The 12,365-nt window shown below is 42.7% G+C and overlaps 1 protein-coding gene across 1 annotated transcript in view; it reads left to right on the forward strand.

The window, feature by feature from the left end:
* The window catches only part of LOC141122062 (uncharacterized), a 218,349-nt gene that overhangs the window by 134,161 nt on the left and 71,823 nt on the right, over nt 1-12,365 (forward strand). The gene's annotated exons all lie outside the window — the stretch shown is intronic.

Here is a 12,365-nt window from a genome sequence, read left to right on the forward strand (position 1 = left end):
AGATTGGCACATTTACCCCATTGATTGCCCTCATTCACCCTTTGATCACCCCTGTCACCCAACCAGTGCCATTAGTACAGCATCAGTGTACAGTGTTTTTCACCAATCGCTGTATTAGCGTCACTTGTTATATATATTGTTATATCAGATAGCGCCATGGTGAGCTAGCATTAGATTGCCCGCACACTATCGCACTCACCCTATAGGATCCTGATCACCACTATTACTAGTATAGTGTCTGTATGGATTAATATCCTGATCATGAAGAGAGCTATATTAGTGTCCCCCCTTAGTATAGTATCTGCATGGATCAATATCCTGATCATGAACAGAACTATATTAGTGTCCCCCTTAGTATAGTGTCCCTAATAACGCAGCATTAGCAGGATCAGCCCTTCTACCCCCCAACAAGTGCAGTGTCAGTAGATCACCGGCACCTTATTGCACACATATAATGTAATTGCGCTAAAGTCCGTGGATATAGCAGAAAAAATAAATAAAGAAATAGTCCATAAATGATTCCAAAGGAAAGTCTGTAATCCGTGGATCAATAAAAACCAGGGAAATCTATTTCTCCAAAATACCAAGGGCAGCTTCCTGTTGAGTGAAGTCAATCCTCCGTATTGCATAAAAAAACAAAAAAGAAAGCGCCTCTTAGGTATAAAGGATGTATTCACATGTTAAAAGCATAGTAAACACTTACATTGAGGTAGATAATGTGCTGCTTCCATAAAGAACTTGTCCCGGTGTCTCTCAGTAATTCCCAGTGATCGGGGGGGCTAGATGGATGCCGTGCGGGTGCCCGCGGACCTCCGCTCGGAAGCACCAGCTGTATAAGCGGTATAGTGGAGAAGTCACTGGGGACCACTACGCGTTTCAGAGCATGCGCGAAGCTCGTAGCGGGCATGCGCGCTCCTTTTTCAAGTCACACTTGAAACGCGTAGTGGTCCCCAGCTAATCTGATCTTCCCTAGTAACGTCATCTCCCATGTGATCCGCTGGAACGCGGAAGTGACTTCTCCACTATACCGCTTATACAGCTGGTGCTTCCGAGCGGATGTCGGCGGCCACCCGCACGGCGTCCATCTAGCCCCCCCCGATCACTGGGAATTACTGAGAGACACCGGGACAAGTTCTTTATGGAAGTAGCACATTATCTACCTCAATGTAAGTGTTTACTATGTTTTTAACATGTGAATAAATCCTTTATACCTAAGAGGCGCTTTCTTTTTTGTTTTTTTATTGCACACATAGCTGCAGTGTTAGCAGAATCAGGCCTGATCTCTAGCACTAGCAGGTAAGTTATTTGTGTAGCCCCTGGAGTTTAGGCAGGGAGCTCCTCACAAATTTACTTGCCAGGAGTAGTTATCCTGGTTGATTGTTAGAGATCTATTGATTTCTCCCTAAGTTTGACCTTGTTGCACTTTTCTACCACTAGGTGGCCGGGCACTTGGCAGTACTAGATATGAGAAGGACAACCCAAGGTCAGATTATGGGTATATGGGGTATCTCAACCAATGGGCAGGGGTTTTCTTGAATCTCTTGGCCTGCTGGGAGAACCTATATATAGGGGTGGAGTCATGTGATCGATGTTCGGTGCCACCTGGACGGCTGTCTAGGTGAATGTGTGTCGTATGCCCCATGCTGCTAGACTGGAGATTGGGCCTATCCTGGGCACATCTGGCTGCTAGACTGTCTGAGGTCCTATCCAGAAGTAAATGAGCAGCGCAGGGTTGGCACTGTGGCTTGCAGTCCAACCAAAAGTGACGGTTCTGCCAGCCAAAGAACCTGTCATGGTCGGAGGTAGAGGGGAAGCTGTCGCCACTAAGGGACCAACCACCTTATTACCAGGGACCTCAATGAGTAACAGAAGCAAGTACCGAAGCAGTAGCATGGCATGGTGGAGAATCAGGAAACTTCAGGCAGTGATCAAGCCAGGGACCTAACCAGCGGAGGTGACACTTGTAGAGCAGCCTTGTGTGTCAAGCCAGGAACTGAGCAGGCCAGTGGAGTGAAGCTTGAGAAGTATCCGGAGTGCCCAGTTAGGGACCCAGCAAAGAGGCGGGGGATGACGCTTGAGGAAGATACCACCGTGAAGATTGGAGAAGCTCAAGGGATTCAGAATCAGTGAATCAGAGGGTCTAGTGAGAGACCGGGAGCTCAGTGGGCTGAAAAACTACAAGGAGAAGTTGTAGTGAAGGTAAAAGAACTATTGTGCTTTGTGTTAAGAACTGTTAAAGACTGTTGCCATAGGAGACAGCATTCCTGCACGTGCAGATGTGGTGTCTTGCTGGATGCCTTTCCCTGCACGGCTGTCCACCTAATGAAGTCTCAGAGTCTGCTAATTGAACTTGCAACTACTTTAGTGTGTCATGGCCCTAACCCTCTTTCCCCCAAAAAGTTTGTAAGAGAAATAAACATCTCTTTTGCATTCAAGAAGTGTCTGGCACCCAATAACTTCCACCTTGCACCCATTATGCTTCATAACCAACCATATACAGAAGGATGTTGTTAGAAAAGTTTTAAATGTTTATTGTGTGACTATTAGAAAAACAATAACCCTGAGACTTTTCTTAAGATGACTTCTGAGCACATTGTTGTATTAACTTGCTGTATCGTTTGCTTTAACTAACTCCATAGTAAGTTGTAGAATGATTAGGCTTAACCATATATGGTAGAACAAGAATGTACAGAAAACACTAATTAGCAAAATAAAGTACCATTTTGTACCAGGATATGCTATCTGTGTTTCCTCAGCCAATAGAAGTGTTATAGCTATATTATTGTAGGTATTAAGAGGGGGAATGTACATCTCTTTGTATGATTCTAATGCTGCGTACACACGAGCGGACTTTACGGCAGACTTTGCTCGGCGGACTTTTCGACAGATTTTACGACGGACTTTCTGAATGAACGGACTTGCCTACACACAATCCACCAAAGTCCGTCGAATTCGTTTGTGATGACATACGACCGGACTAAAACAAGGAAGTTCGTAGCCAATAGCTGCCCTAGCGTGGCTTTTTGTCCGAACTAGCATACAGACGAGCTGACTTTTCGACCGGACTCGATTTCGACGGATTTATTTAAAACATGTTTCAAATCTAAGTCCGTCCAACTTTTGAGAAAACAAGCCCACACACGATCGAATTGTCTGACGAAATCCTGTCTGCCAGGCAAAGTCTGCCGTAAAGTCCGCTCGTGTGTACGCGGCATTACTGCATCTTTTGGCTTGTAAGCATCATCCATTTGTGTGACACATCTGAAATAAATGATCTGCTTTTCAATACATCTGGAGTTCGACTGATCACAAGAGAAGAGTATTCCTAACATTTTTGGTCCTCCGAGCCGGAATCAACAAGTGCATTTCGGGTCAGATGGTCCCGACAAAAACTTTGGTGAGTATTGGACCTCAAAGCTCACTGAGAATGAAAAGTCCCCCCACTCAACGTTAGTGGTGAAATAGGGGCGGGGGCCTGAGACCCAGATCCACTGTCTGGTTTCAAACTTTGTGATCCAGTCCTCCTGGTGTTTGAGAGGTAAGATAATTTAACTTATTCTTAATACTCTCTAGGAGTCTTTTCTTCTCTTTCTGTTTGATTCTGGTTTAATGTGTTTTAATTGCCGACACTGGTATTGATTGTATAATATCTTAATAATCCAGTGTGCGAAGACAGAGACACTTAAGAGCGTTGTCTAAGGTAAAAAATAGCGTTACCTGCTGTCCAGGACAGATAAAAAAAGATTTGAGGTATACCGAACGTCAGAGGGTGAATGCCTGACGTCGTCGTCGGAGGTGTATTGCCCGACGATGTAAGTGCTTAAGTGATCTAGAAAGATCACAAGACTAACTTTCTTCTGTGTGTTTAGTTTATCCTTTCTCATGTTTAATCTTTTTTTGATGCTGTAACCTTATTGAAAAAAAAAAAAAAAAAAACAACAGTACTGCAGAGACAAGTTAATTATTTCTTTTTGATTCTCCCTATAGTGTGGGGAGTGATGATGTTTTTACTCTTCTTGTATTCCTATTGTCTCTTGTCATTTTTAACATTTTTGACAGTTTTTTAGTGAAATGGTAGGGGTAAGTACCCCCTTACCATTTCACACAGGGGGGAGGGCCGAGATCTGGGGGTCCCCTTGTTAAAGGGGGCTTCCAGATTCTGATAAGCCCCCACCCGCAGACACCCACAACCACTGGCCAGGGTTGTGGGGATGAGGCCCTTGTCCTCATCAACATGGGGACAAGGTGTTTTGGGGGGCTACCCCAAAGCACCCTCCCAATGTTGAGGGCATGTGGCCTGGTACGGTTCAGGAGGGGGGGCGCTCTCTCGTCCCCCCCTCTTTTCCTGCGGCCTGCCAGGTTGCGTGCTCGGATAAGGGTCTGGTATGGATTTTTGGGGGGACCCCACGCCATTTTTTTTTTGGCGCGGAGTTCCCCTTAGAATCCGTACCAGACCTGAAGGGTCTGGTATGGAATTTAGGGGGACCCCCACGTCATTTTTTTTTAAATTTTGCCCGGGGTTCCCCTTAATATCCATACCAGACCTGAAGAGCCTGGTATGGAATTTAGGGGGACCCCACGTCATTTTTTTAAAAAAAATTTTGGTTCGGGGTTCCCCTGTGGGGAATTCCCATGCCGTTTTTATCAATAAACTTCTATGTGTATTGTCGGACCGGCAATGCAATAGCCGGGAGTAGTTTTAAATGGGTTTTTCCTTTGAAATGTCATTTTGCTGTCAGACTGTTCTAAACACAGGAAACATGCGCCCCTTTACAGGCATACTATAGACACCCCCCAGCTACGAAATTTAAAGGGATATTACACTTTTATTGTTTGACTTTAAGCATTATTAAAATCACTGCTCATGAAAAAATGGCCGTTTTTAAAACTTTTTTTTGCATTGATCCATGTCCCCTGGGGCAGGACCCAGGTCCCCAAACACTTTTTATGACAATAACTTGCATATAAGCCTTTAAAATTAGCACTTTTGATTATTCATGTTCGTGTCCCATAAACTTTAACAGGGTTCGCGCGTTCGAACAAACTTTTTTCCTGTTCACATGTTCTGGTGCGAACCGAACAGGGTGGTGTTCGGCTCATCCCTAGTTTTGAGGAGGTAGATGGGAGACATGAAGGTGGATTACATTGTGGAGTGAACAGAATGTTGTAGAACTATTATCAAGTGGTTTGATGAATGTGAGAAAAGGAAAGGCTGAGAATGTTTTTATTACTTTAAATGTGTCCAGTCCAGAGACAGTATGTGACTGAGTGCTAATTTTACTGCCATAAGGAAATAGGGATTTGAATGGGCTTTGCTAAGAGAAGTGTGCCATAGTTTTGAAGTCCAGAGAGAGGAGAGAAGGGAATACAACAGACTTGATGCTTTTATAGCACAAAAATGATGGTCAAGAAGCCATTTCTCAGAAACAAAAAAAATGCAGATTGCCTGATAGGACATAGCAGAGGAGAGAGGGAGATGATGATGGATGACTAGTAGGGCAGCATTAACCCTTTGAGCACACAGAGGTTAATTTGTGCATCTGTGAAAATATTAGGATTTTCGGTGGGAAAGAAAGTCCGAATAATAGTCTTAAAGTAAATATTTCTTGCATATGTTACTTTTAGAATTTCCAGATTTTCAACTGTAAAGTGTTAATAATGCAATGCTGTTTATATTTAGGTACATTTATAAAATTAAAAGGCTAAGTTCTGAATCAGAATATGTGTTTGGGTTAAAAAAAAATGTTTTTGGACCAGAGAATAAGGGGAACAATACAAAAGGGATTCATGTTTTATTAAATTCTGCTAAAATATCAGGGTCTGGGAAAAATATTTTTATATATATTAAATATATATGTCAAATAATGTAAATGTTGCTAGGAAACATTTTATGTCTGCATACTTGGTGGACTTATGGACTTATATTTGAATAAATGAAAGAATATTGTTTTTAACAACTCCAAAGTAAGGAAGGCTTTCTTTGGTAGTTTGGTCTGTGATCCTGCGCTCATTCATGTTAGATAAAGAGTATTTATTTTCCCAGCCCCAATTCACGTGCAGATATGACACCCCCCCTTCTCCTTCTACACAACTGAAGAATGAGGCGAGCTCTTTTTTATGGGGTGGGTGTCTAGTGATTACATGAATGGGTACAAAATTGAACCTTTAGAGGTATTTTAGAGTTTAGAACATTAAATTAAGGTATGAAATAATGTAGACTACACAGTCCTTAGAGACAAAGAAACAATATTGAAAAACAAAAGGTTGCACAAGTATAGATAACATCTACATGCCACCTGATTGAAAACCGGTATTGCCAAAATCCTATTTTAGGTATGCAGCAGTATTGACACATGGAGTAACACATGTGTCAAACAGGGGGGTGACTGAGATGTTAAATAAGGTATGTACAGCCTATGGCTTCACTAACTACTAAAAAAACTTTTTGCTCTCAATGGATTATATGTGCAAGATACAGTGCTTAGGGAGGCATAAGACCACGGAAAGGGAAGTTTCCCACACCGCAATATCCATTCCAACACATTTGCATTGATTTTATTGAATTGGACAAATGTGAAAGGAAGAAATATTGTTTGCTAATCATAGACACCCTGACCAAATGGGTGGAAAATTGTTAATGCTGTTAAGACAAAGACGTACTAATGATTTTTGTTCTATCCTAGAAGGTCCAATTCGAGAAGATGAAAAGGTGCATGTGGGAGATTGGGTATTAACAAAAAGTAATAAGAAAAAGCAGTGGTACTCCCCAAGGTGGGATGGTCCTTTCAAAGTCCTCCTAACTACCCCTACTGCGATAAGGATTGCAGAGAGGTCTACCTGGATTCACCAGTCCCATTGCAAAAAGGTTTTACAGGTAGAGTAGGGCCAGTTGGCTACAAGAGGTTCAGGAAGTCCAGCTACAAAGAGAGGTCTCACACAAGGTGGGACTTGTTTCAAACCGGTGAAGTCTCCCTCCCCTTCCAACTCCCCTACCCTATCCGCTGGAACTCTGTAGCTGGTTAGGATGAAAGGGACAGTAATTATCCTTGGGTTACTGGTGATTCTAGGAGAGGCATCCATAAGAGGGGTTATAAGTTATGGAAGAGCAGAGGAACTTTTGGGTTGGGAAAGAACAGGAAAAGCATTGAATCTAACCTTTATAGAGGGAATAACTAGCACTATACTGGTAGACTTCTGTCAGATTGCAGATTGTGGGGATACAACTGAGGCTAGAGGACTTCTATGGGCAGATAAATACATTTGCTGGCTCTGGAATAGGGCAGGATGTCAAGCATAGGATCAAGCCCTGTGGACCAGTGTATTAAGATTGGGGGTATAATCTACCAGGGCCTAAAAAGAGTGGAATAAAGGAAAGACTCATAATTACAAAAGCGGCCAACTCCCCCTACACACATAGTAAGAACTGTAAACAATTATTGATAACATTAAAGGAGTCGAGGAAGGAAGACCAGTGGTTGTACTCTATGGGAGCATGGGTGTCAGGAACTGACCCCTCAGGCAAATTTTTCCTCAAGGTATTACCACCTAATAAAACCTGACAACAGGAAAAGGTAGATTATGGGAGTGTAGACGTGGCGCTATTTCCCTTCAAATTAAAAATATATATATGTAAAATATTAGGGGAGGTATGCCTCAAATAAAATGAAGTGTGATACATCCTCTGTCTGTTGGTCTCAAAATGTGTTTGAAAAAACAAATAAAAATATATATAAGTGCCAAAAATCTAAACAAATGCAACTACTTTATGTATTAAACCTCTGATGCAGTAAACCACTTTTGTGTTGCACCCCCTGGGGGCAAGAATTAAAAATAATCTATACAAGTGATAGTGTTACACCCCCTGTTGATGGATATCAGAGTGTGTGTGTTGAAGGTGCTGAACTTCAGATAGGGTGTCCAACTGGTGTGCTACACCCTCTGGAGTCCGCAAACTAAAATCTATGATCTACAATATCTGGAACTGTAGAAATGCAGTGATCTAATCCCTAGTTGGCAAAGTGATAAATATGGATGTCTGCTGTATCAAAAATCTGGTATGTGAATAAAAATCCAATTATGCCAATAGATAAACTTTAAGCAGAAGTGAAAAATAAATAAAAAAAAGAAACAAACAACAAAAATGTGAGTGCACAATTCAATATATGTCTCTGTGTTACACCACAGGAAGACCACATTCAAAACCAAAACGAATGATGAAATTATTGAAAACACTAAATTATGAGTAGATAAGTCCATACAATATATAAAGTGATGTGCTTAAAAAAAAAAAAGTGTCCAGTGCTTCATCAAAATTTGGTGCTGATTATCCTTTCAAGTGACAGTGGTGCCAGGTGATATTATCCGTGTTGATAATGTGATTGCACTCACCAGATGATATTACCCCTCAGGGGTGTTATGCCTTCACAGTGTGAGCTACTGTGCAGCTCTCTGGAGTTCTGCTGGGCAATCTGAGAAACGTTTTGCTGGCATTTCCACTGAGATGTCACATAGGGGAAAGAGTAATGACCATAGTGTGATATTGTTTAAAAACGCTTTATTTCATAAAAAGTTTAGGAGATATACTCACATGATAAAACAAGAGCCGGCACTGTGTAAACAACAATCGCCGCTCAGACCGGAAGTGACGCCATACTAAAATAGAAGTTCTGAGTAAAACTATAAGATTTACTAACCTAACAGTAGAAGATGCCATAGCTTTGGAGACAGGATACCAGGGAAAAAATGAGTGGTTAGAATGGTTGAGGTACACGGTTAAAACTTAAAAAAAAAAGAAAACTTTAGTTTGTGCCAGCGCAAGACTACATTTAGCAACTATTCCTTTTCCTCTAGATCACAATACAGATCCAGAAGGTTTAAAATGTATGTTGCGATTGTATAATAATAGCTATAAACCTGAAACAAAGTCTACCTGTCACACATTGAGTTTGTTGTTTCCCCTAGTACAGAGACCTCAGATACCTCCAGCGGGTACTACTTATCCGGGCAACTTTACTTGTTTTGCACTCCCAGGGAACCGTAGCGGGGATTGCGCTATGGTCCAGCTGGCTATGCCCCTGAGGATCCTGTCAGAACACCCGTGGACTAAGAGTCACCAACGGTATCGGAGGGACACCTCTCACATAGGGTCATTTGACTCTCGGATCTACATAAATGAGATTGGGGTTCCTCCCGGGGTGCCGGATGAGTTTAGGGCCAGGAATCAGGTGACAGCTGGGTTTGAGTCTCTTCTCTGGTGGGTGACTATAGATAAAAATGTTGACTGGATTAACTATATATACTATAACCAACAACGATTGGTAAACTATTCTAGGGACGCTGTGAAGGGCCTAACAGAACAGTTGGCCACCATATCTCTAATGGCATGGCAGAACCGAATGGCCTTAGATATGGTCCTAGTTGAAAGAGGAGGGGTATGTAAAATGTTTGGTAGCATGTGTTGTAACTTTATCCCTAATAATACAGCTCCTGGAGGGACTGTGACCAGAGCCTTGGAAGGACTGACTGCTCTATCGAATGAATTAGCGGAAAACTCAGGTATGATCCATTAACAATCTGGCTTGAAGGATGGTTCGGTAAGTGGACTGGACTTATCACATCATGTTTGATCTCAATTGCTGTGGCTTTGGCCGTTTTGGTCACTTGCGGATGCTGCTGCATTCCCTGTATTCGAGGACTTTCACAAAAACTGATTGAAACCGTAGTCTCAAGAACGATCTATCAAGCCCTTCCTACCTCTGAGGAGACCTATGTGGACATTGAAGCTCAACTTAATGACATACAGACTGAAAGTGTATAACACTGGGACTATCATCGAAATGTGTTGAGATAAAATAGTCACACAAGAGGAGGGAATGTTAGAAAAGTTTTAAATGTTTATTGTGTGACTATTAGAAAAACAATAACCCTGAGACTTTTCTTAAGATGACTTCTGAGCACATTGTTGTATTAACTTGCTGTATCGTTTGCTTTAACTAACTCCATATTAAGTTGTAGAATGATTAGGCTTAACCATATATGGTAGAACAAGAATATACAGGAAACATAATTAGCGAAATAAAGTACCATTTTGTACCAGGCACGCTATCTGTGTTTCCTCAGCCAATAGAAGCATTATAGCTATATTATTGTAGGTATTAGGAGGGGGATCTACATCTCTTTGTATGATTCTTACTGCATCTTTTGGCTTGTAAGCATCATCCATTTGTGTGACACATCTGAAATAAATTATCTGCTTTTCAATACATCTGGAGCTCGACTGATCACAAGAGGAGAGTATTCCTAACAGATGTCAGCTATCTCTGGCCCTGGAGGTTCTCACTAGACTGAAGGAGGCCGGAGACCTTGCTACATTTGTAGTTGTTCAAGCAGTCGTTGACAGCCAGGAGCTCTTTTTCCCATGAGTGGCACTAGGTACCTGTGAATTTAGTGGCCAAAATTTCCCAACAAATGTACTCTAGTGAAGAGGCCTACAGGATTCTGAGTATGACAGCTAAGAGCGAAGGAGGATTCCTCACTGACAGAATCAGGCTCTGAATACGTTCCTGCAGAGCGGCACCCTGACAGGGAGCTCAGAGGATGGAGGAGAGGTCCCTGCTAAGGTCAGGTGTACCCGACCCCGGGTAGAGGAAGTGCTAGGAACACTTGATTTGTCTAATATGCAGCAGGATGCCAGTACTAGTGTCCCACTACTTTTTGGTGAACTGGCAGGCACCAGCGGCCTAGTACATCCTAGTCTTTTATATACCAGGACAGAAGAATTTTGTGTTGACCTGGCGGGTCCCACAAATGGAGTCCAAGCTGGTGAGGTGGCTAGCACTAGTATTATCCTGCAGACACCAAGAATTCAACCACAGACCCATAGAGCCCATATTGTTCTTCCAGATGTGATTGTGCAAGTCCTGATTAGCAGCCCACAGATTGTGCAGCGCTTGTACTTCCCCCATTCACTGCCCAACCTGGAATTCAGGTGAAAACCGCAAATTTAACAACTCCCCTAGATTTTTTTTGGTGTTTTTTACGGAAGATCTGGATTGATTGTGAGCTGAAGGAATTTATACACACAACAGTACAGACAGTTCACATTGGAGACCTATCAAGGTTTATAAATGTAAAACTTTTTTGGGCCTAAAACCCAACGTGGGCGTTACTAAAAAGAATGAGCTGCGATCATATTGGTCCAGAGACCCAATTCATCATATGCCCGTGTTCTCTGCTGCAATGCCCAGGCATAGATATGAGATGATAAAGAGCTCGATGTCTAATCTTAATGAGACGAGAAGAGCAGAAGCTGTGAAAACGTTTCTGTAATGCACAACACGGCTCCCCTTCACCCGTCCTGCCTTCTTCTGGGGCCCCTTACAGTTGTGACGGCTGTACCCCCCTGATGGGGCCATGGATAAGGGACTCCTAGGTTTCAAATAACAGTGAACAGACATTGGGGCTGATTTACAAAATGTTTGCGCCGTAACACATCGCTAATCCCCATTTACGAAAGTAATCTCGGCGCACAGGAGGAGGCGATCAGTGCGCCACTATGGACATGGAGCACGGCATCTTCAATTCAAAATGAGAAGAAGCTGGAAGTGCCAATATTATGGGGTGATGTGAGGAAGTTTAGTAATAACTGCCCAAGTAACAAATATGCCCAAAATAGAATGAGAAAGTAACTGAACAAGCCTGCTGTGCCTGCAAGTACGTTTAGAACTGTGTGAGATCAATGTAAGCACTGCGCATGCGCACGCGGCTCTTGCGCTCGTTCAAATACGTTTGTTCACTGTGCAGCCAAAATCTTAGTAAATGTCAAGTAATGCAAATGCAATTGTGTGGGTTGAACGGGCGCAACTCTAATCTTGACAATTTTTTTTGTTTACGCTGGTTCACCCTTATGTATTTTATTAAGGATATTTGCACACAGGTCATGTTAGCGTGTTACGTTGCCAACATGTGACATGTACCTTGTTAAAATTATGTAAAAAGACTCTCGCTCCTCTAGCTCCTCCTAAAAGAGCATTTACCTTTCCCCCGCTAATGCACATGGTTTCCTAGGGCTAGTTTTTGCTTTTAAAGGGGAACTCCACACTCCACTCCTATCTCAAAAGGCTGGGAGCTGCCTTCATTAATCCAAACCACATCCTTTTTCAGAGCATACAACAGGGGCAGCTAGGAAAGGGGCGAGAAGCGCGATCGCCCAACCCCCTCCTGAACCATACAAGGCCACATGCACTCAACATAGGTGGGTGCCTTTGGGGCATGTTCGGCTCAGCCCAATACCAACCACAAAGCACCTTGTACCCACTAGTTTAAATGGGCTTTCTACCTTCTGTAAAGCCCCCTGTCTGCAGCCC

This window comes from Aquarana catesbeiana, unplaced genomic scaffold, assembly GCF_042186555.1.
Source record: "Aquarana catesbeiana isolate 2022-GZ unplaced genomic scaffold, ASM4218655v1 unanchor237, whole genome shotgun sequence".
NCBI lineage: Eukaryota > Metazoa > Chordata > Amphibia > Anura > Ranidae > Aquarana > Aquarana catesbeiana.